This window comes from Lepisosteus oculatus, chromosome 15 (assembly GCF_040954835.1).
Source record: "Lepisosteus oculatus isolate fLepOcu1 chromosome 15, fLepOcu1.hap2, whole genome shotgun sequence".
NCBI classification, from domain to species: Eukaryota; Metazoa; Chordata; class Actinopteri; order Semionotiformes; family Lepisosteidae; genus Lepisosteus; species Lepisosteus oculatus.
The window spans coordinates 33,136,623-33,162,514 of NC_090710.1; the positions used below are offsets into that span (position 1 = coordinate 33,136,623).

Consider the following 25,892-nt stretch of genomic DNA (forward strand, 5'->3'; position numbering starts at 1 on the left):
CCATGTTGACCATGAATTACAAACTGGAGAAACTGATGGGAATCTCCATGTGTGGCAGCCTGTGCTGGAGCTCTACTTGCACCAGCTGGTGTCCATCAGTAATAGATGACCTCTGGGATTTCTACTACTGCGCTTCCTGAAGGCTCATCCTGACCATCCTGATGCAAGAACATGCCCTTCTGCAAACTCAAAGCACTGCAGATGTACAGTGTAATTCTGAAGACAGCTAGGCTTGCAACGTTTACAGTAGACTGCCTGTTGATTAACCCTGTCAATGACAAATGTTAAAGAATCTATGAATGAATAATGAATCAAGAGTTTGTAAGAATTTGTAATGGTCCTGAAAATATAGTTGTGAAATTCTCACAGTTAAAAGTAATGTGATTATTATGATGCTCTTAATCTGTCACTAAACTAAATATTTAGTGATAGATTAGAATCCTGTAAAAATGTATCAGTCAATAACAACTAGGCTATCCTGAAGGTCAGCATGATACAGGTAGGTAAATTTTTGTTAGATACTCTGAGGAAAGGGTATGGATTTGACATTATAATGCAAGGATCTTGGTAATAGTGCAATATTGTTTTAGATTGTATGAATTATTAGGAAGTATGAAGGTCTGTGTATTATATATCCTTATAAAAAGAAAATTTAATAAAAACTGACTGATGAAAGACTTTCCAACTCAATATTTTATTTGTTTTTTTACAGTTTCTAATCCAGAATTGAATTGTGAACTGTAAACCTCAGCTGTCAGTAATCACAGTTGGAAAGAGGATATACAATTAGTTTATCTCTGCATAAGTATTGCTCCTAGCTTTGGTATCATATACTGTACCTTCCAAAATAGCTGCATGGTTCAAATGTTTCAAAATGACTGTTACAGTTTTGTGAGAAGAATTCTGTGCGTAAATACCCTTTAACAGCCTGCAGCCCTTACAATAGGAGCAATATGATCAATTTGATGATGCTGATACTTCTATTATAAGAAAAGCACAGACCTCATTTTTATCAAATAATCAACATTGAAGAGGTTCAGAAAAGAAATTAAAAGCCAAAGAGGTATTAATTTGAAATCAACAGTTTTTAATGAAGGATTTGAAGTGTTTTGTTTTCTTTAAATGTCTACAGTTCAATTTTAATAAGCAGACACTCACAAGGTTGAATGTGGTTGGAAAAATGTTTTGATAGTAAACAACTGTTTGTCCAGATTGTAATCCCTCCTCTTAAGGGCACTCCGGCTCTTTCACATTTTGGTGATTACATGTACCTGCCCCTCGTTATTTAAGCGGGGCGCTCTTGCTATTCTGGGCTCAGCATTGGAAGATGGACGCCAGGAAGCCCGCCTACCAGCGGGTCCAGAAGAGACCCGACGACATCGGCTTCATCATGTCCTGACCATCTGAGTCTGGGGCTTGGAGCGCCTGGCCTCGTCATTCTGGTTTTATTCCCCTTCTCTGTACTGCATCCCTTTCCAGTTTTTAAACCTTGTGTTGTTTCGTCTTGGTTGGATCACCCGGTTCTGGACCCTGGACTTTTTGGACCTGCCTGTCTTGGCCAAGCCCCCTGTGCACTGGATCACCACCATCACGCCCCCCTGTCTGTCAACCCATCCTGATCCTCCCCTGATGTCCTTTTCCACTTACTTCTGGATTATCCTGTCTGCATAGGGTCCTGAACTATGCTTCACGGGAGCCTGGACCGGCCCCTGTTACACTGTTGTTGTATGAAATTGAATGAAATAAAGCAAAAAGTCTCGTAATGTTACAATATACTGATTGTTTATCTTAAATCCATATAAAATAGATAAATACCATTACAATTATTACTGAATGTGTCTTAAGAATGTAGTGACAATGGTCAGCACCTGGCATTTGCCAACATTTCTCAGGACCTTCAAAGCAAGAAAGGAACTGAGGTGTATCTTGAGTGGTGATTTGGTTGACTTTGGTGTCTCAGACTGAGACACATCGCTCAAAGGAATTGTCTGGAAGCTCATTGACACCAACCAACCTATGAGTTCTATGTGTTCTAAATGTCCTATGATTTGTTTATATTGTAAATATCTGAAAATGTATTATCTGTATATTCTTTGGCAACACTGTAATCTACCGGTCATGCCAATAAATCTGTTTGAATGTGTGTGGTCCTTGTTCTGATTGGCTTTTAAGACCTGATTCTAGTCAAGTATTTGGACCTTGTTAAGAGAGCTTGCCATTCTGTTGTTTTTAGGTACTGTAATTCTGATTTCCTGTATAGAGAATCGATAGATTAAAAATCCTGGTTAGTGGATGCATTTTTAGAGTAGGAAGATTTAGTAGGTTCCTATTCATTTTGTAACTTCTGGGTTTATACATGGAAATATTTAACTGTAGGTCATATTCTGTTTGGTTTAGAAGGCAGGGTTATCTCTCTTTTAGCCTGTGTGGGTGTTATACAGTATAGGATCTATATGGGAATACTTACAGTAGCAGCAGTCTGGAATTTTTCTGGTCGGTCAGTACTGTATGTAGACCTTCAAGACACCTTGTTTGAAAATAGAGTAACTTGCATGTTATATTCTGTTTTGTGTGTTCTAGGTATGTGTTATTGTCATTATTAATAAATATTTGTTTAATTCAATGTGCCTGATTTATTACTCTTTTCACCAAAGCTGTGCCACAGAACAAAGAACTTAAGTGCCACTAATTATGCCAACCCCTCGGGTCTATCCCTGCCATATCCTTTACAGCTTTGGGGTTAAGATTATTTATTTCAATTACTGACTAATCCTCGTGGTCTGTAATTCTCCATTTCGTAGCCACCTTAATGGAGGAGGCAACAGAGAGCAGAGCTGTTCTTCTGCTTTTTTCACATACATGTATGTTTATACAGTGTAGGTGATTGAAAAGTGCACATGCGGAAAAAAAAACACAATACTGTATGTGTTTCAGTTGGTTTTTAATCTACATATTTTGTATTTATAAATTCATAATACATTGGATTCATTCTGCAGTTAAGTTATATTTAAGGAAACATCATATACCAGAGCTTGATATGACTGGGTTTGCTATGAAGGGTGCTGAGTCACAAGGAGTAGGGGTCAAAAGAACTGTTGGAAAGCATTACAGCACAGTACAATTACATTGTTATGTGGGAAATAACAATATTTTTCTTTACATTAAAATCAATAGACTTGAAAACTGTGACTCCTTTTAATTTAGCCCATTAATGCCGCCTTTGAGTTGCATAACTGTAGGCTGTTGTCAAAGCTGATTTATTAAGGCTGTGTTAATTAGACCATGTCCCTAGCGTTTGTCCGGCACCTGGTACTGAAGGTAAGGCAGACAGGAGGGCTCTAGTGGATTTCATCCAGATCAAGCACTGCTGTTAATGAGGTTATTTTCACATCTTTATCTTTTTGTTATTGCATGATGCAGGTACTGAAATCACTGTATTTGCTTTGTTCCAACTGTATCATTATTAGCTTGTAAATATTTAGCCCAGCATTGAATGTGTATCTGACATTTAAAGTAAAATTCCAGTCTAATTATGACATCATTCACAGCACTTTTTGTATTCTGTGAAACCAAAACCATCGCACTCACCAAATGAAAAGCTACAGTACCAGAACAGCAGAACAGAATACTGAGATTCCATTTCATTTTTACCTGTAGTTGCTTTATAGGGGAACTCCAATGCTATTTTATATTTTGGGCTATAGGTATTGATGAGTACATTTCAAACCACAACGTAAGTAAAATGTACACAGTTGCATGTAAAACCTCAACATTTATATTAAAAAACTAAACAGGAAGGACCACTTCATATTGCAATTCTCAAGAACTCTCGCTTTCGCCTGTGGCAACATGGCGACCATATGGTACTTTCAATGGGTTCACAGTTTTGTACTTAATCTGGAATTTGCCAAATTTGCATTACCGTAAATCGATTGATTTTGTTACAGATATTTAATTTCCTTCATTGCTTGAATGCTTTATCACAAACAGTGGATTCCTTTAGAATGACATCTATCTTGTTTTGCTGTTTAAGCACACCTTTTTAACAACATAAAACTTGTTACATTTTACAAATTATTTAACAATATTACATTTTACAAATAAGGTTAATTTCATCATGAAGAGTTGAAAGAAATATAAAGGCTCTTGACCCTCCTTCAAGTGTTCACATGTGAGGAAGTGTGATGGCACCTGAAGAGGCCTTAATAATGAGGTTAATGAAGGGCCAAAACAACGCATCTTTTATGTCTTTCTACTTTCAGTGTTTACATTTTTATTTGTTTCTGTGCTGTCAATGCATATTGGGTAGATCAAGAAATTGGTTCTTGATCTGCCCATGCAAGATTGTTTTCTCTCTATTAGATCTATGCAGTACCCTACAGCTTCTTTCTGTATTGTGCAAATTATTTGCAGTTAACTTAATCAACTGGATAACTAATAAAACCTTCTAACCAGTTAATAAATAGTTAAAACAGTGGTACCTAATGAGCAACAGTTTTTTAAACGTGTGATTATATATATTGTAGGCCTAATGGATTTACAGAGCATAACTTATAGTATCATACTGACAATTTCGGTTTCGTCTTGAAAGGCAGATTGACGAACTGACCATAATGAATGACATTATTTAGACATGCACCTTTGTATACAGATTTATACCAAACACACACACAATCAATACTTAAAGACCTTTTGATTGTGAACAAGATAAATTAAACCCACAGTTTTTTAATGAGGGTTCTAAATAAAGCAATGTAGTCCTACAGTCACCTGTGATTTCAAGGGAAAAATCAAATCTGTCCATTATTGTACGTTGTATTTATTTTTTATTTCCCTGTCAAAATACTCTAGAAAATGGATAATAAAAGCATAAAGAAATGCAGCACTCGCTGCAGATAACATTCTGGCCTGAGTTAATAGACTATAAAATCATAAAAGAGATTCATAAAATGATTTTAGGACCATGCCATAATAACACAGACTGATTCATGAGCTGAAGCCTTGTTTTGTTCTTTCATTGCCTCAGGTAACTTTTTGTGCATTAATATGTTATGACAAAGAGTTAACCCAAGAAAATTGACTTATCTAAATGTGTAATTTGAAATAAATTGAATACTACTGATATCATTATTTCAATTAGAAAGATAATACTGGTATATACATTTATACATAATCTAATTATATTTTGAGATCTCATAACTCATAGGAGCTCAAAAAGTTGTTTTCTATTTTTATTTATTCTTTTTCTGGATTACAGAATAAGAAGTGCACTACAAAATCTGAAGCATTTTATTCAAATATAATATCTTTGTAAGTATCTCCTCCATGCTGCTTCATGTACACCTAAAGGAGGTCATGAACGTCTTGGTTTGTTTACAATTTCCATGGTAGTTTCCCGCAGGAGTGAAATAATGAACTGGTAAACAGTGCCTTCTACAGCCTTTGTTTATCTTTACAGAACTGTTACATACAGGCATGTCAGCTAATACTTGAAGCATTAGGAAGCATATTGCTACTATTATAATGTGAAAAACAAACATGAATTTAAGAAAAGGAATTAGGTTTTCAGGGGTTCCCAGAAAAACAACACAGAAAAGAGCAGAAAACATCAGAAGATTTTTATAGATGTACTGATCAAGGTCTGTATTTTTTTTAACTGTTCCTTTGGGAAATTATAAGCATAAAATACCCAATAAAATTGTCCACAATTGTTTACATCCACAAAGACAGAGATGCTCAAAGAAGAAAAAGAAATATAGTGATCTTTAGGACTTCTGATTTCAATATACTGTTGTATGAAAAAATAATGACCTACTGTACTGTATACAGTACTTATAGTATACTTATACCTGTATAACAAAAAGTCAATCAGATTAACACCACAAAAAATGCAACATGCAATGTGATTCATATCATTAGACATGAATTCCATTATTCCACTGAAACTTTAACAATAGATTTGAACTGGAATCTCTGAAACCCTGTGTGTATATGCTTCCATTGAGTTCTGGGATGCTAATTTCTTTATTGTGCTTTTGAAAACAATGCACTCACTAGTAAAAATATTAGGAACTACAGTCTACAAGATTTAGAAATATTTAGTCCATCCCATAACCATTCTTCTTTCTTAACCTTTTTATTTAACCTGATCCAACTGAGAATGTCGAAGGAGTACAAATCCCCATTGACAACTTCTAGCCCAATACGTTTCAGTTACAGTGTGTGCAGTGATAACGTTGTAAACCATGTTAAAGAGTAAAATGCGCAAAGCATTTATGTAAATCACTCAATGCATTTTCAAGCCCCTACTATCAATAACATTCAAACAAGGCAATTAAAAACATTTTAGTGATTTCAAATACCTTAATTACATTCAATGAAGCATATTCTATTTTTGGGGTTTCATGCACTGTGATCTTCCACATATAGTACTGAACGTACACTATGTCTCAGTGCAATGAATATATTACAGAAGTAATGTCGTCCCCTTGAAAACTACTGTAGACAGTCTTGAATTCTGCCTCAGTAGAAGACCTGGTCTTTGTGCACAGTGGAGCTCTCTACTGTGAATGAAGAACAGAGCTAAGACTTCTGTGACCATGAGTGATTAAATTCCTGCAAGGGAAGCTGGCTGCACACATTACATATATAGTCTGGTTTAACCATATTGACAAAATACATTATATTATTTTACTGATAACATTCTTTTCTTTTTCATTTTGTCATAAACCCAGGATTTAAATACATTTTTATTTAGGAAACGTATGAGCAGGCGTGTAACACGATTAAATAGCTTATTTTCCTTTCAGAATGTTAGCCTTATCTAACATTAGCCAGATTTTAGGAATGTACTGCACTACCTTTTCAAACACCTTTCTCTTAATTTATGAGCAATAATAGGGCATGCATCGCTAGGAGGCAAAAACATCCCACATCAAACCTGTTCCTTTCCTGACACTTTTGTGTTCAAAACGAATAAGTAGGTATGTTATGTTTAGTCATTTATTCATGTTTTTGTAAGCTATGGAGAAATCTCTGGTTGTGGTGGATATTTGTTTAGAACGATCATTGATGATTGTCTGCACTAAACTACTTTGACAGAAGGCAGTGTGTTTGACCACATTTTGACCATTTCTACATAAACATGGTAGCAGATTTACAATTAAAAAGGCCACACTACAGTAGAATTGGTTATAAAGCTTTTTTATTGCATTTTTCTATGCACCAAGCATCCATCTGTACAGTTGTCATTTCTCTTACGGACCAATTGCAGTCAATGATACAATCAACACATTTCAGCAGTGTATATATACTGCATTTACAGTATATTTAGGTCACTTTTAGTATAACTAAATTAAACTGAATTTAGTTAAATGTTTGTGCCACGAGGAAGTGCTGGTGTGCTCAGAGGACCCATATCACCGACAGTGTAAAATCTGCAGGTGATGGAGATGAGCCGGGCCAAGCACAAATCAAGCACAGGCTCAGACTGTGCGCTGAGCTGCAGATCCCTCTGCTCCCATGGCTCTTCAGCATGATTGCAGTCTAGGAAATCTGTCCAGGGAAGGTAAGAAATTCTGCTTCATGCTCTTCAGGCCTTTGCCTGTTATTAAGAGAATTTCTTCATTTGATCATGGTCTTATATTTTGTGCTGTCAGTGTGATAAAAATTCTTCTGCTTAATCCACATACAGTAATGTTGCAAACATCACACATCTTTTTGTCTTTTGAAATACCTACTGCATCTTTTGGTTCCTGTCACAAATTTTATGCTCCACTGTATGCATTTATCTTCTCCTAATATAAAAACACAAAGTAAAACAAACAGAAATTTAGACGTGTATACTTTACCTAAACAATAGTATTGCAAACAAAATGCTCGTACACACAACCACACTCTTCAGAAAAATAAAGGACATTTTAATTGTTATGGGTCAAACCTTTAAAAAAATAACATTTAAAGGGCATAGGGCAAAGGTGTATGCTACCGTCCATAACATTCAGATATTAATTATAATGAAGTCATATGTGATTGTGCCATGGATGAATGTACAGTATCAAGGAAGAAGTGGCACTGCCACCTTCATCATTGATTACCTTATCAGATGTCAGAAGCTAAGCAAAGCTTAGTAGTCAGTAGTGGGATGGGGGACCTCCAGGGAAATCCAAATTGCAAGTTGTGTCCATGAACCAGTAGATAACACTTTTCCCTCTTGGCCAGAATTTCCAAATCTGTATGATAAGCAGATATTTCTTGTTAACATATTGTTTTACAAGATATTATACTGTAAGTAGTTTTCACTGTGAGGAAAGTAAAAACCCCCACAATTGGGAAAAACCAACCAGTGAAACTAAAATGGCAACTATTTAAATTCAATTTAAAGCTTTATTGTCCCCTGGGTGAAATTTATTTTATGACACAGTCCAACAAAACAATACAACAAGGACAATCCAACATTACCGACAAAGAAGGCAGTACAGCAGAATTTCAAGAAATCAGAGAGTTACTTTACATTGTTTGACAGCCAGATTGCACAGGGGATGAGAGATTTCCAGATTCTACTCCTGGGGACACAGAGGCATCTCCCAGATGGAAGTAGTGTAAATCCACTATGGAGGGGGTGAGACACACATTCCATAAGGCTCTTGGCCTTTTTTTACCACCCTCTGTTTGTAGTGGATATGTACTGTAGGTTGATTTAACTTATCCCCATTATTTGCTACTTTTCTTCACTAATTTCCCCAACAGATTAAAATTAACAGTACTTGTTTTACCAAACCAACAAGTTAAACAGTATCTTAAAGCACTTCCAATACATGACTTCTAGAAAAGTGTTTAAATAAAAAATAAATTGTAAAAAGACATATACAGAAACAGATGCAAGCTGTGACCTACAGTAAAAACATTTAAAACAAAACAGCAAAATCCAGTTTAGGCTAAATGGTACAGTGATCTGCAAGCATTTGTCAAAATGATACTAGAAAAGCAAGAGAGTGATAGAAAGGGATGCTGCAATGGAACTTAAAATCAATAAAAAGTTTTTTGGGTATTACAACAGCAAAAGATCAGTAAAGCATGAAGTAAAATGTATCCAGAATAATAATGGAAAACATCTAGAAGATGAAACAGAAATGACTGATGTATTAAATTAATATTTCATCCAGGTGTTTACCAAGGAAGAAATCAACAGAATGCCTCAGGCTGAATAAACACAAAGTTCTAAATCAAATAATACCAGAATAGAATAAGTAGTACTGTTACATATACCAGAAAAACTTAAGATAAACAAAAACTCTGGGGCCTAGTGGTATTCTATCAATTGTACTGAAGGAAACAAGAGATTCACAAACCATTACCAAGTCTTTTTACAGCAGTGTCTCATGACAGGGTTGGAAAGACAGGCTTAATACCCACTGACTCACACACAGAAAAAGTTACAGAACTGAACCAAATAATTATAGACTAATAAATCTGTTACATATAAGGTTAGGGGGACAATAATTATACAGTAACTAAGCTAGAGGATCAGAATTAGATATGATTTTAATGAATAGAAAAACTAGGCCTTTCTTAACTAAGTTGTGAGAATTCTTTGAACAAGCAACAGAAGTGATGAATATAAAACATGCAACAAAGTTTATTTAGATTTTTAGAAGGATTTTCCACAAATATATAAATTCTCAATTTACAGGCAATAGGTGTCCAAATTAAAGCATGTACAGGGCTTAAAAATCTATCACTTGACAGGAAATAGTGGTAAATAGATCTAGGGTAAATGCTAAATTTCAGATGATGCAATTAGTGGAGTACTTCCGGGGTCTGTATCTGGTGCACTGCTCTTCCTAATTTAAGTCAGTGATCTAGATTTTTGGTAAAGTCAGCCACCTACTGTAGTTCCCAGATAATGATAAACTGGTACACTTGTAGGATTGTTGTTTTGGAAATCAGTCCATTACCTATCATACTGTAAGCCACTGAGACGCCTTGTTTGTAATTAAAGGAACTTGCATGTTTCATTTTTATGTTATGTGTTGTTTAGTGTGTCATTGTCATTGTTAATAAATATTTGTTTGACCCAGTGTACCTGACATATTAATCTTTTCACCAAAGCTGTGCCAAGGTAAAATAACTCAAGTTTATTTTAACTATTGATTATTGTCACAGTCTCATCCTCTAAAAGTTCAGAAACGCAGATGGGATGCACCTATAAAGACAGCACAGCCACAATAGGAAAGAAGTGCAAAGGTGTTAGTTGTTTGTTGTGAGGAACTGTGTTCGTCCACCCACCCCCCAAAAAAACACTGTGAAAAATATATATTAACCAAGGGGGGAAACACAAAACTATAGTTACAGGAACATATATATATATATTAATCGCTTTTTAGAAAAGGGTTTTGCTGTAAGCAGCTCCTACACAACACCTCTGCAAGTGTCCTCCTATCTTCTTTCTCCTACGCTGAAGAGCTCCTTATGCAGGTAAAACTCCTCCCCCTAGAAGATTCCACTATAAAGCAAAAAGGAATTCTGCAACATAATGATCAAAATTCTGTTATACACCTTTTTCCAATAAATATACAATTTAGTAATCAATATATTCTTAATAAAATAAAATATAATTAATCCTTTTGTGTACATAAATATTTTAAGAAAATACTTCCTCCTCATAATGGTATCTTCTTTCACATCTATCAACGCATGCGCAGCCGTGGAACAGGCACTACTAAGCCAGCCCCTGTTGCCATGGTTTGGGTCCTACAGACTGCGGGAGAAACCATTTTGCCGGTGAGCAACAAAACAAGACGATTATTAGAAACACATGGGTTAAGCACCAATTTAGCCATAGTTAGTTAGTCCATTTCACTAATAAAACCAAGGAAACAGGTGTTTGGTGTGAGTTAATATTTAATTTTGAACTTACGTGAACAACCTTACTTTATTCTATATGTGGATCCCTAAAGCAATCAAGCAAAGCTGTCCTCGGGATCCAGACTAGTTCAAGTTTGTGTTTGAATCTGGTTTGATCAATTTGTTTAGATGGTGAAGTGCTTGCGTAAAGTATGTGTATGTGTGTGTGATATGATATCTTATGGGACATCTTTTTAGGAAGGCTTCAATGTATAGAAGGCAACTTAGAATGGACAAAATTATTTCATTAAGCTTATAGTTATAGTGAACTATTGTTGCCAGACAACTAGTTTTCTATCCATTCATGTTCTTCTGTGGGTTATCTTGTTGAATAGAGGGTTGTTTGTGTTAGTGCAACTACAGTTTCTCACAGTTTAAATATTATCTGATCATTAGAAATGTGTTCAAACTGGCATTGCTCCTGTTCAACCAAGTTTATCACATCTGATATTCTTCAGGGCTTGTTCTTGGTGCCATTTTTTATCTATATACTTGGTTTGCAAATTGTCATTTTTGGATTAGGGGGCCAGTCTTTACATCTTTAGAATATGTAAATTTTGCTTTACTAACTTTTTAGATTTCTTTGAACAAGCAGTGGCAGTGAGTGATGCAAACAGAATGTAATATCGTATGTTTAGATTTTCAGAAACAACACAACAAAGAAACATTTTGATAAAAATCAACATAAAGATCTGAGAAATTGGCTTCCAGTGTTGGGCATTAATGGAAAATGCAAGTATTTGGGTTATGAACTGTATATTGGATAGAACACAGAGAGTGCATCTCAGGTTGTAGTGATGTAAGTTGCAGAGTAAGACAGTGACCTGGATATTAATACCACTGGTCTTCCTGTTTTATATCAATGATTTACATTCTGGTATAATTAGCAAGCCAGTCAAGTTTACAGATGACCCCAAATATAAGGAATAGCAAACAGTGTAAACAACATTTAGGTAGAATTAAAGACTGCAAACATTTATTTTTACCTTGAATTTCTACAAATTATATCACTACAATATAAGCTTAGTATAAATAGTATATTACGCATCTACCGTATGTATTTATTTTAAAATGGGAATTGCTCATGTATTTTATTACATAACTGACGCAAACAAAATCGCTGGGGTTTTTTGAAGCCTGCTTTTTGCAACTTGCTCATGGTGAACTTCTAAAGGTATTTTTTTGTTGGCCTCAAAGGATAAAAATACATGTCATTAAATCACATTTCTTGTCATAGGATATGTGGAGCAATGGTATTTTTTTAATCTCAGTAGTAATTTCAGCATCAATCATTCCAGTAAGGATATAAAATATAAGGACATTATTATCTTTGCATCTAGCCCGCTAGCTCCTTGACATTGAGCATACTGTAGGTCCAGAAGATATGAAGGTGTTTCTTATGACTTTGTGATATCCTTTTAAGCCTGACACTTTTATTGCCCCCCAAGTGTTTGTCCTGTCACTATCTCTGTCCCATATTACTGTATATAAATTGTATATACAGTACTTTCATTTTCAAATAAAAGGATCTTGTAGTTGTTTTTATTCTCTATACTATACTCATCCTTTAGTCTTCAGTCTCTTGAGCAGGGACACGATTGGGTTGTCAGTTCCACAATGAAAGTATATCTTAGTAATAGCATACTATTTTAAAGACTAACAAATGTAAACAGAAGGACTGTATAGAGCACAGGCAGTACCCTTGTCCAAGATGTTCATGTAATGATTTCAAGGCTGTTGGTCATCTAGTATCAGATAGAAAGAATAAACCATACTTGTCTTCATTTTTAGGGAAATTACTAAGTGATTCTATAAGAAATGAATGATATTAAAAGCTGCATCCTATTTTAATCATCAACTTATATTTGATTCCACAAGAAATTGACACATATGCATAGGTTTTAATGTTATTGTGTAAATAAAAAGTTTGTGCTTGGAAATTACCTTATGATTATGGGTAGAGCTTTTTCAGAGATCACGAATAAGTTAATGGAACTTAAAGGGGAAATCTGATGCAAAATGAAAATCAGATATAAACTATAAAAAATACAGTTCAGAATATATCGTGATATTGTAGGATAATTGTATGTTTCAAAACATCTCTGGAATGACACATTGCCAATCTCAAAATTCAGCCCTTTCAGTGCAGCTTCCAAAAAAGATGTTTCAGCCAAAAGATTCAAGAACCTCCCTCTAATAAAAAATAAATTTTTCAACTTTGAGGTGATTGTCTGCAGCTGACAGGAATCAAACCTTGGCTTTAAAGGATGAAAGCAGCTTGTTCCTCATAAGCGTCCCAGCAACATGAAGAATAACCTGCAGGACAACAGGGAAGGGAAAGACAACATTCCAGATGAAACCCGATTCCATAAGAGAGCAACCTGCCATGCACCGGAATCAAATTAAATTCTCTGATCTCACAACGAATAACAACATCTAAGAATCAGATGCTATGCAAATGTTTGAGTATTGAAGTATAAGTTTCGGCTTAACCCGCTTGGCTAAGGGGTAGACTGATTGGTCAAGGAGGAGATAACCTTAGAGTTAACCGAGAGGGAGCTGCAAAAGTGGAGATGCTGATATATATACTGTATAGAGAGTGATATACTGTATACAGAGATGGATACTGTAGGGTCTCAAAATGTGCACATTTAACTGTCACAAAATTCGTTTATTCACAAAATTTGGTCTGGCTGATTTGATCTTGTACAACATGGAAGAGAAGAGCAGGGGGAAACCGAGCCAAAGGCTGGGGCAAATTTCAGCTTATTGGCAGAACAGACCAGGACCATGAATCTAGGTAGTGAGTGAGGCTCTCTAGGTAATCACTATCCAGCATCCACACCTCAACGTGATCTTGTTTTTATAATACAACGAACGTGCCCAGTTGTGTCAGCAGTATGGGGAATGACTGACTGGAGACGACTTTACAGGCTCGCTGACAGTTTTGTTGCCCCTTTCATTACAGTGGGGTGTGTTAATCACGGAGCAGAGTATTTCCCATAAAAAGGATAGAGAAAGTACAGACGTCCACTGGATGCAGATGAGGGATTCTTGTTATTTACTGTAGATGATTTAGTCTATGATTACTGCAGTTTGTTTCAGTTGGTTAATATTATTTAAATTAACTTAAAGCTAATGCATTAGTATTTTACTTATCATATAAGGAAAGGTTACTTATGCCTTTTAACCATACAAATAGTATATTATATTCTCTGCACTGAAACCTGATGAATGTGAAGTCAATAATGACTATGACTCAGAGCAGCTGGGGGAAACTGGCCTGTTATACCTCCCGAGCTTCAGTTAAGAACTGTCAGAAAATTTGTGTCTCATGCATCTTTGGGACAATATTTATTCTAAGGAACAATGTCTTCAAAGGCAGCTTAAAACCCCTAGCAAAGTTTGAATAGGAACTCACGAGACCATGGAATGCTCTGCCACTTGATTGGATTTAAACGTTTCACTGAAGTCAGTGAGGTGTTGGTGGAGTGAGAGCTGCTGCCAGTATTCAAACTGAATGTCTAAACCAGAGAAAAAAAGAAATTGTTCGGAAATGAACAGGATTTTGTAACATTAAAGGATTATGAGCTCCTCTCTCTCATGCTTTACCCTGTTATGCACATTGTTTCTTGTGCAGGAAAGTACAATATATGGACTGCATACTATGTACAGTCCATATATTGTACATAAACATGTCAAGAATGTACCTGGAAAAATGTTATTTTACTCTTACTTCATCTAAAAAACATCTCCATCTTTAGTTTCTCCTAAAGAATGGTGAAGAAAATTATTTTGTGCATTACCTGCATTCTCAAACCTTGGATACCTGCAGGACATTTTTATGTCAGACTGCTTGTAAAGCTTGTAAAAGCTATGTCTTTAAGAACTACGAAACAAGTATTGATCCAAGGGTAAAAGATGCACACACTCCAGAAGGCGAAGTCACAGTTTGTTTTAATATAAAAGCAAGTCAACCTGAAACACATTGGCATAATGATTTAGCACTCTTTCTTTATAATATCAGTGAATTGAAATCCCTTTATAACCTGCAGCCTTTTATTCCTCATTCTAGAAGCTCATTTTCCTTTTAAAATTATTGGATGTTTTTTACGAGTAGGAGGAACTATGAAATTTTTAGACCTTGAAGAATTTCAAAATGAGTAACCATCAGGACAAGGGCAGCTAGGTCACACCTCATTTTCCAAAACAATTTAACCACATCAGTATCTTTGACCTGAAACAGGGAAGATGTCAGTGTTACTTTGGAAACAAACCAAAAGTATCCAATATACTGAATTATGGTGACAAGACCAAGATGGAATAGTAAGTTGAAAACTATTAAAGACAAAAAAAAGAAACGCTGTTTGAAATCCTGCAGTCAGCTGTTGTTTAGAAACTCTTTGTAAACCAACAGCTGACTTTTTTTTCTACTGTGGCAGGATGTGACATGGTAGGACTGTAACAAACATGGCTCTGCCAGTAGAGGCTGCCAAAAATCCCTCAAAAATACATACAGTTCCATCGGGAGGTCCAATACTGACTGATTAATCATTTGAAAAGGGTTCATGTTTGGGTGTGTGTATATAAGGGTGTCTCACCCAGACATTTGAGAATGAGGAGAGTTTTGCTTTAGTTCATTTTGCAGCATATAACAAAGGTTTACAGTTTTTAAAGCTATTTTTATGTTCCTTTGTGAAGTTAAAAAAATATATTTTTTAAAGGTTTGGAAGCCTCCTTAGTGCTTGTATGTGCGAATGGCCTTGAGGTATCGGTGCGACATGGTGGATATTTCTTCCTGTTAACATAATGCAAATTAAACCGTTACAATTAATTTCACTCATAACTAATAAAGTTCTCTTAATCCTTTAATTCTCCTTGAACACGTCTACAGTGTTTGTATTGATTGAACTCTAGATTAAGCAGTTTACTAAGAATGTAATGTATATATCTTAACTAATTTCCTGTAATTACTGTATAGGAAACCTATAGAAAAATGTAAGTTTACTTTACATATCACACCATATTACTTTAGATATTGTGCCATATTACAGAATTATACTGTGCATAAATAAATCTCTAGATATACTGTAGATGCAGATACAAAACATGAGGTTTGCTCAAGTACAGTATCTAGAATGAATTAAATCTAGAATTAGTAAAACTAGAATTTCCATATCTTCAGGTATGTTTTGCAGATTGTATATACAGTACCTGGATTGGTAGAGTAGGTGTAAAAGTTTAGGTTCTGACTAAGGTCCACATCAGTAATTCCATTAGTTCAGGTGGGTAGCTGCGTCAGCATGCGTAGGCTGCAAAGGAACAAGTAATAGGTTTATTCCATGCTGAAAAAAAGAAGAAAGAGAACACAACGTTTCGGCCGTGGAGCCTTCTTCAGGTGTGAGAGAGACAGGGCAGTAGGCAAAGGTAAAGTAGCGGGAGAACAAAGGTTGAGAGGGAGGAGGAGTGAGAGGCGGGAGCAGGGGACAGAAAGAGAGGCCAATCAAGAGGTGTGAAGTCAGAATGGGTGCAGAGAGGTGTGAAATGAAACTTCCAATGAATGGAGAAAATTCCATTATTATCTTTTCTATCTTAATTTGATTAACATGTTTTTCATTTTGAACGTTTGTTGACCAAAACTCATGGTAAATATAACTTTGTTTAAAAGATTCTCCCATCTAATTGAAAGCTAAGAATGAGAAAAAAGAGGAATCTGAGTAAAAATGCCCACTGCAGCTGTACTGTGAATGAGACATCCTCTCCCGTCTTTCCCCTTCTCTTTATGTGGCACTTGTAGGTTAGCAGTTCCCACTTAGCAGCAGGAATTTTAAAAAGCATATTCAAATATGTATTTATGATTTCACTACATATAAACAGACTGACCTCATTTAATTTGTCTTGGCATTTATCCTATGTTTCAGTGTTACAAGTATCCAACAACTACAATGCTACAATCTTTAATTACAAAAAATAAAACAAGATCATTGCTTTTCAACATGATGACTATGGAAAACCAATTGGACATGAGTACAAATAGAAAATGAGGAGGCTGGAGCCTTTTTCAGGTATATCAGAAAATAGATGTCATAAATGATCAAAGGACACCCCCTGTTGCCTGAATAGTATTGTGTTAGTAGTATTGTTATGTTTCAGAATGTAAATTAAGATGATTATAATGTATTAGTCAATAATGTTAACATTGTAGTATTGATGTATTTTAAACAGGTCTGGTACTTGTATTTTAACATCGCCCATGCAGTATGTCAGGATGGACCTCTGTTAATAGAGGGAACCTGCAGAATGAAACACAGCTGCTCTGAAAGAGTAATTAGTACTCAGAGGGAGTTAAATTCCACATAAGGAAAAGAAGCTATTGGGGAAGGCTCTGCATGGAATTTGACCTCAGTGTGATAGTAGTGAGCTAGCTGAGCAAATCCCATTCTCCTTCAAGGGAGCGAAAAGGCACTCCTCCACCAGATGGCCAGTCATTAGTTCCCCCACATTTATAAGCCACAGTGGCATGAAGATGTACAGAGCACAGAGATACAGACATGAACATACTCACACGAGGGCCAGTGTTCCCAGCAGCCAATTAACCTGCCAGTATCTTTGAACTGTGGTATGAAGCCCATGCAAACACAGGGAGGGCATACACTCTCCATGCAGACAGCACCCCAGGTCCTGAAATGAACAAAGGACCCAGAGTTGTGAGGCACCAATGCTAACTGCTGCTCCACAGTGCCGCCTTTACTTGCACATATGGGAGTTAAAATATCCATCACCTGTATGCAATTTACATGACAGCACTCCTTGAGTGACAGTCTTCTGCCTGTGAGTGTGGTGGAGATAAGCAGCACTTGTCTGCTGGAAGGTTGATCTGTCCTTTTTTCCCCACACGTGATCCACCTGCTCCTGCATTGATGGTCATCTGGTTGAATGAAATCCTGAATCACTCTCATGAAAGACTGATAGCTCCAGAGGAATTGTGCTGGCAGTGTCTCTTGAGCTGGGATTTGATTTAGATGTCAGTTCCACAATGAAAGTGCATCTTAATAGTATCCCATTTTAAATACTGACAACAGTTAACAGTAGGACTGTACAGAGCACAGGCGATGTCCTTGTCCAAGACACACATATTGCCATTTCAAGGATGTAAGTCATTTAGTACCAGATACAGTACAAAGAATAAGCTGTACTTGCCTCCTAAATTGCACAGTATTTTTAGTAAATTTTCATTTCATGTATATAAAGAAAACTATCTTAGTAAAAAAATAAAAAACCCTGTTTTAATCTTAAATTATTATTTTTTATTTACAAAAGAAACATACACTTCATAAAGAAGATGGAATGTCTTCGATAGTTATTTTTTATCAGTATCATGTAAATAAAAACTGTACAAACTGTAATATGTTTGTGAACACAGATAGATGTTTTAGAGACCTAATATAATTTGATCGAGCTTAAGAGGGAAATCTGATGCAAAATGAAAATCAAATATAAACTATACTGAATGCAGTCCAGAATCTTTCATGATGCTCTGCGCTAAATGTTTATTTCAAACCATCTCCAAAATGACACACTGCTAATCATAAAAAAGGTAAGTCCTTTCAGTACAGTTTCCAAAGCCACAAAAGATGCCTTCCTCTAACAAAATAAGCTTTTCTACAACTTTGAGGTGATTGTGTGGTTGCCCAGTACAGAGAGGAATCAAAGCATGGTAGGACCGTACACAGCACTGACTACAGACATATCCCGGATTCAGTCCGTTATTAACTTGGAATTAATATCCTGCTGAAGAGTACTGCTTCCTGTATGAACTATTCACAGAAGATTATGAGCAAAGTATTAATGTACTGCTAAACAAAAATTTCGAAGGAGCTTTACTTATAATCCTGCACTTCCACATATCAATATTTTGCCTGGTTAACCCGATGTGTGTACATTCCCCACAATTTCACCCTTGCTGCAGCCTCCCTGGCTCATTCCTCTCAGTGAGAGGGTTTTGACTTGATGACCAGGGCTGTCATCTCCTCAGCCAGACTAATTAACTTAAAGTGTAAAAATAAAGTACACTATCCCTTTATATTCATGTTGTCACATTAATTACAGTTTGACTTAACATCTGAATTCTGTAAGTTCACAAGGTAAGTTTTTTTTATGTTGAAGAAGTTCGAGTAGGTACTGTAGTTGCATCAGCATGCTTAAACCGCAAAGGAGCAAGTAAAGGTTTATTCCATGCTCAAAAGAGAAGAAAATAAACACAATGTTTTGTCTGTGGAGCTTTCTTCAGTTTTTTTATGTTGCTATTTTTTTTTGTATTGCAGCAACTGTTCATAGAACCGGAACAATAGTGCATGCATCTCAGTGAATTTTGCAGTGAATTTTGAATCATAAATAAAAACAATCATTAAATATTTTAATTTGGAAAAAAATGTAACAAGCACACCTGGCACCAATTAACTCGAAATGATTCAATCTTCACGCCACAGCTTTTCCCCGCAACTATTTAAACCCTCTGCTCACTGCTACCGGTGCTCGGTATTAGGACTTCATCTGCCTCCTGAGCCTCAAACCCGCCCCGCCCTGTCCTCCTTTCCTGACACCCTCTCTACGTCTGGATCCCCTCACCTACAACTCTGTGGTTTTAGATTCCTCGCGACCTCGCTCGTCTCGCCCCTCTCGGATTTGTTTGCCCGACTACGTTCTGACTACCTCCTAGTTCTATCTCCTGTCTTGGATTCCTTAGCTTTCAGACCGCATCTCGAGACCTGCACGTGGTTTTATTAATAGCCCATCACTAACAAAAATGACTGTTACAGATTCATTAAGATAGTTTTACAGACAAATTCATATACTTTTACATTTGAATTGTTTAGCAGTGCTATAGTCTATAGGTTTATGTAAATTGTGGTATATTCATTAATTTAAGGGCCGGTCCTTTACATTTCAATTTTATTTCAATAGAAAATTAGTTATTGTTTTAAATTTGTTTTTTTTAGTTCCAGAAAATTAAGAGGATAAACTTTTGATTTTATTATTTTTCAAGGCTTGATTTGAGGGATGTTTCCATCCAAAATGTTTTGAATTGACTGTAGAATCATCAATCAGTTGGACTGCATCTGAAATATTACAGCACAGCTCTGGATTGTAAACTGACTTGTTTAGGGAAAAAAAGACTTTCTCAGATTCAATTACAAATTACTTAGGTGAACATGGATCCATAAATTATTGTGTTTTTTATCTTTGTTGCTTTGAAGGTCTGTCTGCCAACAGTCTTGTTGTAGCGGTCATGCCACCCTGTTAGTTTAGCATCTGCCAGGGTTTATATATCATTTCTTTATTACATCTTCTACTTTAGCACTAAAAAAACAGATGTTGACTGTTAGCTAAAAAAACTGTTTAAAGATGCTATTGCAAAGTCTATAATAGCTATAGTTTGCATTTTTCCTTACTTAAAGGATTGGGGTGAGATTTAAAAAAAGATTAAACGTTTATACTACAGTGGCCATAAACCAAAGAACATGTGCAGCATAGAAAATTCAAATAATAAGAAATGAACATAATACGGGGCATACAAATATTTTTTTAAAAAATTAGAAGGAACAAGTATTTAAATACAAAATCTATGTTAAAATTAAACATATGTTAGTACTTTTATTAAGTTAATGAATGAAAATAATACATTTTCTCAACATTTCATAACCTTACAGTAAACCTGATCAAATCCACTGTGTTAGTCACACTGTAAGGTGTAAACAGCCAAACGGTCCAATCTCATGTTGCTGCTCCCTGCTAGTGAACTGTTATCACATCAGCTGTTAATTGAGGGTGCTGCAGTAGCCCTGAAAATAAAAGTATGTACAGTATGTTAATCTTAGATCTTTTCCATTACACAATCAAATAAAATAAATGTTTTCAATCAAATGACAGTGGCTGAATTAAATAAAGCATATTTTGATGAATCATCATTTATTGCATTTGGTGAAATATTTGGTTTCAAAGTGGAGTAGCCCAAGCTGACTGTGTATTATGTTCATTTTATGTTATTTCTATACCCATTTGTTTCTATTGTTTCCTGATACTTACCTCTACACCATCCTTCTCTATTTGAAGTATTTGCCACCTTTGAATATCTTGAAAGAAAAGGTAGAAATAAAATACAACCTTTTGATATAAAAATCGTTACCCTGTTTGCCAGTGTCCTTGCTATTAAACAGATAATCCGTTTATCCTGTTAACAAAGTAGATGTTTGGGATTTTACAATCCCCAAAGAAAAAAGTAAAATGAAGAGTGATAGAATCTGCTGTGTACTGAACATTAAAAGAAACAGCATTCCACACATGTATATTTATGGAAAACAGCATATAGCTTTTTGATTGATTAAATGTTTTGTGGCATTTTGATTAATTGATCATTCATGACTAACTGATACACTCAATTGACTGTTTTTTACAGGAACACTAAATCACCTCATTAGTGAGAGAGCTGATTGGGCAGAGGTGACAAGTTAATTTAACCAGCTGAATGTCAAGACTAGTCTAAATCAAAAATGAACATCACAGAAATGAACTGATACAACCAAGTCACCAAAAGAACAATGTCTTCATACCGTTTGTATGTTGGAAGCTGGACTAGGGCTAACACTTATTCTTCAGAGAAAAAAAAACTTAACATTGACAGTCAAATACAGCTGTCCCCCCCTTACACCTGAAGAAGGATTCACAGCGGAAATGTTGTGTTTTCTCTCTTCTCTTTTCAGCACGGAATAAACCTATTACTTGTTCCTTTGCAGACTACGCATGCTGGTGCAGCTCTACACCTCAAATACAGTCTTGCCAATGAGAAGCCACAATCCAGGAGACCATGAACCATGACACCTAACCCATTTCAAAGGAGAGGATCAGGTGTGATGAACTGGGCAGGAGTGTAAGTGTCTATGCGCTTCATACCTCAGACTGTAAAGTGTGAGTTTCAGACTCAGACTTCACAACTATAGTGATTGATTGCAACCTGATTGATCCAACCATGGGTTTTCACTTGCTGCTCTTCCTGCTGGCTCATTCTGACATGACAACATTCCAGCAGGGAAAGACATATACAGATGATGCCCATGTATCATTTTCTGGGGATAGAGAAGTTATGGCTAGGAGGTCCTACTTGTCAGAACCCATTGAACGTATTTATTCTGTGAGCTAGGATGATGAGTGGCATCAAGGACTCAGAGACCAGTGAACATGCACCTACTTGCCTAAACTCAATAAGAGGGATTGGACAGAATCTCACACGGCATCATCTGCGGTACAGTACATGCATTTTTGTACCATATTCAATCTATAAATCTAGATGGTACAAAGCATTCAAATATATGGGTAATATTGCTTCCAATAGTTTCTGCACACACTTATTTTCCTGATAATTACTTTTGAGAATTAGTTGTGATTATATAGTAAGTGATTATTTTCTTTTTTGATCTCAAAATATATATACAGTATATACTGTAGGTTTTATAGAGACACTGAACAGCAAGTTTTTTTTTTTCAAACCATAATTAATATGGAAAGAAAAAAAATTAATATGCAAAGCATTCAGCTATTAAAGTGATTTAATGAATAATCCATCACTATTATATTTTAACTTCCTATAACTTGTCAGCACTGTTGTCTAATTAACTACAGAGTCAAAGCTTTTAATTATTTTTAAATATAAGTATCCTCCAGAGGGAAACATCTGATCATTATTCATATACTTTGAATGCTAAATCTAGATTACGTGATTTCAAGGTAGAATGTTTTTGCTGAGTGACAGAACGCATTCAATTCCTACACTGCCCACCAGTAACAATTCTCTTTCTCTGAGTCTAGGAACATGGCATAAATCATAAAATGTGGTATAAAGTTTTCATGATTACATACAATTTGAATTAACATGCACCAGAAATATTGGGTTGAAGAGACATGTAGTTACAAAGCAGTTTGTAATCCCCTCAGCAAAAAATGTTATTGCTTCTCTCAGTGATTAAAGTATGAGTTACTTTCAAATCATACTTTGTCAAGTATTACATTGAAGTTCTCCTTGCACTCACACTTAAGAAAACATGGATACCCGCATTAGAGCTGTAGTCTATTTTTGGTATAACTGACAAGTGTTGATCTTGTTCCAACACTGAAGCATCAAAACCTCAAATTATATTCCATTTATAACTGTTTCAGTCTTATGGAATGAAAATAACATCTTCTCTAATCTGTAATAGTCCTGTTTCCCATAAAAATCTACATTTACTACGATTTTTCTATTAGTAACTTCTGGTAGACCTTCACTTCCACAAAGGCTGTCAGTGAGGCTGTGTATCCCTCTCTCTCTCCAAGGTGAGGAATAGTACTCAACCATGGTTTTCATTCATCCTACATCTTTAAAAACACTGTGGTTTATATGGATAACTGAAGCCTGCTGTAAGTATGATTTGTACTAATATTAATCAACATAGGTTTTTTTCCTCTCGCAGTGGTAGGGTGTATCTGTTCTTGTGCAGAACAAAAGATAACAGATACCTTATATACAGTAGCACAAGAGTACAGTTTTCAGATTGCCAGTAATTTTCATAATAACAGGTCCATAGTAATAAGGTATTTACTTTGTACAGACAGGATTCTGATTCTGCTTAAATAGAATTTGCTGCTGGTTTTACAGACATTTTTTGCTCATCCTGATTTGGATATATGGTTTGTTTTGAATTTCAACCATCGCTAAACCAGTCTTTTATTTCTTGACAGAAGAAATGAAGGTGAAGGACATATCCAAGATGTCACCATAACCTACAACATTTATTATTAGATGTCTGCTTAAAATACCAATCCACTCCAGTGGTCTGATAAACAATCTTGTATTGTATTCATCTTGTCAGTGTACTGGATTTAATCGTATCTTGTGTTATTTAAATAAAATTTGGCAAGATAAAAAACTGATTCATTCTGAGTTAAAGAAATTCCCTGGGAACAAAATGGAATCTATTATAGTCCTTCTTTTGCAACTTTTACAGTAATTGCGCTACATCACCATGAAAAGAAAAAAAAACAATATTCATTATAATATACTGTATATTGTTTCTTTATGCCTTCTACAAAATGATGATTTTGACTTTAACAGAATCAGTCGGAATTTAGGTCCTGAAGCTCTAATTTTTTTTCTTTCCAGAGACGACCAACCTTTGCCTTCACCATAGTAAATCCACTTAATTGAAAGATAAGAGTTGACGCTTTGATGGCCACCTTAACTAGAACCTAAGCAATTATGCTACTCTTTAATTTAATCAGAATTCTTCTGAATTGTTGAGGTACAGTACATTGCACAGTTTTCCTGATTGTAATCTTTGTACTCTGGGTACAAAGCAATTGATGCTGACATTATTTCAGTAAATAATCATTATTAAAAATGAGGAAATGTAGTGTAAAACCCTAGAAGTTTACTGGTTTAGCTTAAAATTTGGGCATACGTTTCCTGTCATAACCTATGTAAGTGAATGTCTTGACAAGTCCGTAGAGATTGTTGGCAGTAAGGTATAAAAAGAGTTAGAATAATTTTGCTGGGAAACACCTGTTGTACTGTTTATTAGTATTTAATACATTGTAATATTCTCATTCAAGTAAATTGTATTGCAGAGAAATAAACAAAAGAACCGTAGCACACAATATTTTGTATCTTTTCAGATGTACTGTACTGTAATGAAAACAGATAACAATCTACAACTTACAGCAGACTTTTTGAAAATGCCACTGGTGGAATCCAGCTATGAACATGTTGCTTTTGTATCTTTTCATGCTGTTATTCATAGTTTAATCTATTTAAAAATAATATATATAATAATAATTATATGGGTGAATCAGTTTTACCAAGGTGACAGTACCATCCAGGTGGATGCTACACACAGGTGGTGGTGTAGGGGAGTCCCCATTACCTGTAAAGCGCTTTGAGTGGAGTGTCCAGAAAAGCGCTATATAAGTGTAAGCAATTATTATTATTATAAGATTACAGTAGCACAAAATCAGCTCTTTGTCCTCACAGACATACTCTGATATTTACGTGCATAAATATTCATCAGTGATTTGGCCATTCTTAGAGAAGTCATTATGCCAGCCACCATTGGAATGGACCACTAAAGAAACTAAGGCACCAGGACAGGGTGCTACAAAAAGGGTAGAGAGAAGTGAGGGCCAAGAACAGAGGCATAATCATTATCAGAATAAGGGTTCTAACTCTCTATACTGTGGAATTCACAAATCTCTCCTGAGTTACATGAGGCATACCAATGCACTACAAGTGATCCTTGGTTAGAATTATGAAATTGGTTCCCATTCCTTTGTGAGCATCCATTTAGAGAGGGTCATTTGGTCCTGATTAGGATTAATGGTTAACAGATTTTTAATTAACTATCAGTGGTTAATTTATTATATTTATAAAAGCCTTTTATGTTTTTTGTCTTTCCATTTGTTTTCATGTAAGGTGTTCATAGATTATACGAACTGACTTGTGGGGATTTCCATGTCTGCATAAATTAGGAAACTGGAACTCACAGACCTGTAACATTATTATTATTATTAGTAGTAGTGGTAGTAGTAGTAGTAGTAGTAGTAGTAGTAGTATCTGACTCTGAAGGACTTCAGAAAGATGACTGTAAAAACAATTCTTGGATTAATGCTGAAGTTAGTATGGAAAACCTGCATGACAACCATGGTAAATCATTAAGAATTCTTGAAGAGAGAAATTCATACTTAATGTATCTATAGAAGAGCATAGTGATCTCTTTCTTTATTTAAGATCATTAATAATTATTATTTAAAACAATAAAATTCTTGTTTTTATTATGCTCGAAATAATAAAGCAATAATTTAAACGTATTTTAATATAGACTGGGCTTTAGAGTCGGCTATATATCACAATGAATCTTTGGTTTGGGATATACTGTAGGAAATAATGATTTGGAGTATATTAA

The 25,892-nt window shown here is 35.4% G+C and overlaps 1 long non-coding RNA gene across 1 annotated transcript; it reads left to right on the plus strand.

Moving 5' to 3' along the window:
* Positions 1–7,502: 7,502 nt before the first annotated feature.
* On the plus strand, positions 7,503–24,610 carry LOC107079533 (uncharacterized). Its single transcript, XR_011181671.1, has 5 exons — positions 7,503–7,567; positions 10,704–10,782; positions 21,699–21,832; positions 23,272–23,355; positions 23,677–24,610. It is a non-coding gene; the product is annotated as an uncharacterized lncRNA (long non-coding RNA).
* The last annotated feature ends 1,282 nt before the right edge of the window (positions 24,611–25,892 follow it).